Here is a 5,000-nt window from a genome sequence, read left to right as displayed (position 1 = left end):
ATAGAACAGTTTCGACTGGAACTAGAGTAACCGTATACACGGCACTGATTAGTAATAGATGCAGAGCCATCAGAATACAGATAATATATACAACCGTCCCTATACATGCTGAAAGACTCTGCACACAATGAGAACCACACGTCAGCCAGACACTCTTATCACACACTACTCTCTTATCACACACAATATCTAACCACCAGCATGGAAGAACATCCAGTGCATCCTCTCCGCCACATGACACAATCCACACTATCATTACCAGACCGGGAGGTCCACCCAGAAAACACAATATCCCACCCTTCCGACATCCGCACATTGCTCAGCTAAGCCACGAACACCCACACATGTCCTACACAGTGGTGCACCCAACATCACAATACTGCCTCCTGTCACAGCACACAAACAATGGCAGGAATGAAAGACACAGATCTGCCACAACCATGGAATCGGAGCGCCGCCTGTCATGAGCCAAAAGTGCATCCTGACGTGACAAATCGGATAATACCGCAGGCATCCAATTACGATAATCACTATCAACGAACCTTGCCGCCCCCCCCCCCCAATACACCTTTCCCTACAACAATGTGTATCTGAACCTACGCTATATCGTACATTAACCTAACCTATATCGTACCTTAACCTAACCTATATCGTACCTTAACCTAACCTATATCGTACCTTAACCTAACCTATATCGTACCTTACCTAACCTATATCGTACCTTAACCTAACCTATATCGTACCTTAACCTAACCTATATCGTACCTTAACCTAACCTATATCGTACCTTAACCTAACCTATATCGTACCTTAACCTAACCTATATCGTACCTTAACCTAACCTATATCGTGCCTTAACCTAACCTATATCGTGCCTTAACCTAACCTATATCGTGCCTTAACCTAACCTATATCGTGCCTTAACCTAACCTATATCGTGCCTTAACCTAACCTATATCGTGCCTTAACCTAACCTATATCGTGCCTTAACCTAACCTATATCGTGCCTTAACCTAACCTATATCGTGCCTTAACCTAACCTAATTTGTGCCTTAACCTAACCTAATTTGTGCCTTAACCTAACCTAATTTGTGCCTTAACCTAACCTAATTTGTGCCTTAACCTAACCTAATTTGTGCCTTAACCTAACCTAATTTGTGCCTTAACCTAACCTAATTTGTGCCTTAACCTAACCTAATTTGTGCCGTAACCTAACCTAATTTGTGCCGTACGTAACCCATGTTGTGCCGTAACGTAACCCATGTTGTGCCGTAACGTAACCCATGTTGTGCCGTAACGTAACCATGTTGTGCCGTAACGTAACCCATGTTGTGCCGTAACGTAACCCATGTTGTGCCGTAACGTAACCCATGTTGTGCCGTAACGTAACCCATGTTGTGCCGTAACGTAACCCATGTTGTGCCTTAACCTAACCCATGTTGTGCCTTAACCTAACCCATGTTGTGCCTTAACCTAACCCATGTTGTGCCTTAACCTAACCCATGTTGTGCCTTAACCTAACCCACGTTGTGCCTTAACCTAACCTACGTTGTGCCTTAACCTAACCCATGTTGTGCCTTAACCTAACCCATGTTGTGCCTTAACCTAACCCATGTTGTGCCTTAACCTAACCCATGTTGTGCCTTAACCTAACCCATGTTGTGCCTTAACCTAACCCATGTTGTGCCTTAACCTAACCCATGTTGTGCCTTAACCTAACCCATGGTGTGCCTTAACCTAACCCATGTTGTGCCTTAACCTAACCCATGTTGTGCCTTAACCTAACCCACGTTGTGCCTTAACCTAACCCACGTTGTGCCTTAACCTAACCCACGTTGTGCCTTAACCTAACCCACGTTGTGCCTTAACCTAACCTACGTTGTGCCTTACCTAACCTACGTTGTGCCTTAACCTAACCCATGTTGTGCCTTAACCTAACCCATGTTGTGCCTTAACCTAACCCATGTTGTGCCTTAACCTAACCCATGTTGTGCCTTAACCTAACCCATGGTGTGCCTTAACCTAACCCATGGTGTGCCTTAACCTAACCCCATGGTGTGCCTTAACCTAACCCATGTTGTGCCTTAACCTAACCCATGTTGTGCCTTAACCTAACCCATGTTGTGCCTTAACCTAACCCATGTTGTGCCTTAACCTAACCCATGTTGTGCCTTAACCTAACCCATGTTGTGCCTTAACCTAACCCATGTTGTGCCTTAACCTAACCCATGTTGTGCCTTAACCTAACCCATGTTGTGCCTTAACCTAACCCATGTTGTGCCTTAACCTAACCCATGTTGTGCCTTAACCTAACCCATGTTGTGCCTTAACCTAACCCATGTTGTGCCTTAACCTAACCCATGTTGTGCCTTAACCTAACCCATGTTGTGCCTTAACCTAACCCATGTTGTGCCTTAACCTAACCCATGTTGTGCCTTAACCTAACCCATGTTGTGCCTTAACCTAACCCATGTTGTGCCTTAACCTAACCCATGTTGTGCCTTAACCTAACCCATGTTGTGCCTTAACCTAACCCATGTTGTGCCTTAACCTAACCCATGTTGTGCCTTAACCTAACCCATGTTGTGCCTTAACCTAACCCATGTTGTGCCTTAACCTAACCCATGTTGTGCCTTAACCTAACCCATGTTGTGCCTTAACCTAACCCATGTTGTGCCTTAACCTAACCCATGTTGTGCCTTAACCTAACCCATGTTGTGCCTTAACCTAACCCATGTTGTGCCTTAACCTAACCCATGTTGTGCCTTAACCTAACCCATGTTGTGCCTTAACCTAACCCATGTTGTGCCTTAACCTAACCCATGTTGTGCCTTAACCTAACCCATGTTGTGCCTTAACCTAACCCATGTTGTGCCTTAACGTAACCCATGTTGTGCCTTAACGTAACCCATGTTGTGCCTTAACGTAACCCATGTTGTGCCTTAACCTAACCTAACAACAATGTGCCTTAACCTAACCTAAAGTGCGCCGTAACCTAAACTATATTGCGCCTTAACCTGACGCACGTTGTCGCTGAACCTGCTCTGTAATTGTTATGCAACCCGTTAAAGTAGTGTAGTGTTGCCTAACCGCAACCCTCGCAATATAGTTCGCTACTCGCACTGCCCGGTCCCCTGTGTATCGCGTCATGTTAAACACCTTGCAGGTGTTGCTGACTTTCCACATGCTCCTGCTATACACTGTAGTGTGGATAGCAGCAGGACGTACATGCCCCCCCCCCTTCCCCCCTGCCTTCGCAAGCTGGTCGGTGAGAAGTTTGCATGTTCAATGCCCTTCGCATGCCGACGTACTCAGCCTACGTTGTGGTACGGCCTGTCACCTGTCCGCCGATGTACGCAAAACCCACAAACTGTACTGCACATTGCTCCGTATGTACTGAATGATACATCGTGGCCCATGTGACCGTATGACGACAGCGCCTAGCAACGGCGGACCATACAGTCCAAATATTGTGCACGCAGCTACGTGTCGTCTCCCTATAAGAGCTGGATTGCAGTGTGGTACGCCATACAGACGTGTGGGAGGAACGGACGCCCTGGATGGCGATCAGCATGAGCAGTCTGTTGATGTAGTGGAGCGTGTATTCGGACGTAGTCGTCTCTTCTCACACACCGTGATAGCATGTTGCACCGCGTTCCACATCTGCGACATGCTGCAGAGGCGGGCTGACAGTCGTTCGCGCAATGGACACCGCATACGTACGGGGTCTACCTTCCACGTGTTCTCTAGGCGTGCACATGTTGTTGCGTCTATGTGGGCAGACGTAGTGTGTTGTGACACCTGACACAGGCATGCAATACTCGTTGCAAATGGCGATGGACGTGTACGTTTGCTGGTGACGTTACGCAAATGAACAACCGGTAACCCGTTGTGGTGCGGTTGTTCTCGCTAGAGGTGAATCAGTGTTGGCGACGATCGGTCGAGCTATTAACCGGTTGTTTCAGGGATACCCACCATGCCCACGAACGTGAAAGGGGACCCACCATGCCCACGAACGTGAAAGGGGATCTGGGTGTGAGGCGATACGCGGCGGTGGCTGGGTGGGACCGTCCCCGGCCGGTGAGGGGGGGCCGCCCGGCGTGCTGGCAGCGCGGTGCGTGGGCGCACGCGCTACAGCCGGCTGGTGGGGGCGGCCGGTGGCAGGCGCGCCGGCCGACGGACGCGGCAGGCGGCGCAGCTGCGCGCCGGCGCCCCCTGCTCGCGGCGCCTTGCGGCCAAAGTAGGTCCTCGCGGGCCCGGTGCGAAGCGCGGTGGCCATCTGCAGTGTGCTGGTCCGATTGAGGACTTTGTGCGCTGAGGATGCGCCGCCGCCCGGCGCTCGGCGCCGCGACGCCGTCTGCTGCTCGGTCGCCCCAGCGGTTCTCGCAGGTGGTTTGTATCGCAGCTGTGCGGACGTGTTGGCGCGTGCGCTGTGCTGGGAGAGTTCGCTTCGGCACCCAAGTAGGGCTTTTGTCCTTCTGTGGCGCTGGCGTTGGAGCTGCCGGTCACCGTAGGTGGCGCGTGTTGTCTCCCGCCGGCAATGCCACGACAGCACGCTCCCGGGCCTCTGTCGGCAGCGGCAAGCTCAGTTGGGAGCACGGGTGGTCGCACCTAAAGCGTCTACTCGCCTAACTCCGGGCGATTGCGCCTCTCTCGAACCCGACCAAGTACTTAGGACGGCGCTGCGCGCCGCCGGGACCTGAGAGGGTTTCGAGGTGTGTTGTGCAGGGGAGCTCAGCCTCCTCCTGTTTGCAGAATAATTGAGCGGACGCTTGCGTGTTCGCGCGGGCCCCCGGGACACACTCCCGGGCGGCCGGCTGCTCAGCTCTAGTTGACGCAGCTCCCTGGTTGATCCTGCCAGTAGTCATATGCTTGTCTCAAAGATTAAGCCATGCATGTCTCAGTACAAGCCGCATTAAGGTGAAACCGCGAATGGCTCATTAAATCAGTTATGGTTCCTTAGATCGTACCCACGTTACTTGGATAACTGTGGTAATTCT

General features: G+C 50.9%; 1 non-coding gene across 1 annotated transcript in view; it reads left to right on the top strand.

Annotated features, from left to right (window-relative positions):
• The first annotated feature begins 4,841 nt into the window (after window positions 1–4,841).
• LOC126476907 (small subunit ribosomal RNA) overlaps window positions 4,842–5,000 on the top strand; it is a 1,913-nt gene continuing 1,754 nt past the window's right edge. Inside the window, exon 1 of the ribosomal RNA XR_007587338.1 lies at window positions 4,842–5,000. This exon is cut by the window's right edge and continues 1,754 nt beyond it. This is a non-coding gene — a ribosomal RNA (small subunit ribosomal RNA).

The sequence above is a fragment of the Schistocerca serialis genome, chromosome 4 (assembly GCF_023864345.2).
Source record: "Schistocerca serialis cubense isolate TAMUIC-IGC-003099 chromosome 4, iqSchSeri2.2, whole genome shotgun sequence".
Classification (NCBI taxonomy): domain Eukaryota; kingdom Metazoa; phylum Arthropoda; class Insecta; order Orthoptera; family Acrididae; genus Schistocerca; species Schistocerca serialis.
The sequence above is the reverse complement of the archived record's forward strand: the minus strand, read 5'-3'. Positions and strand labels throughout refer to the sequence as shown.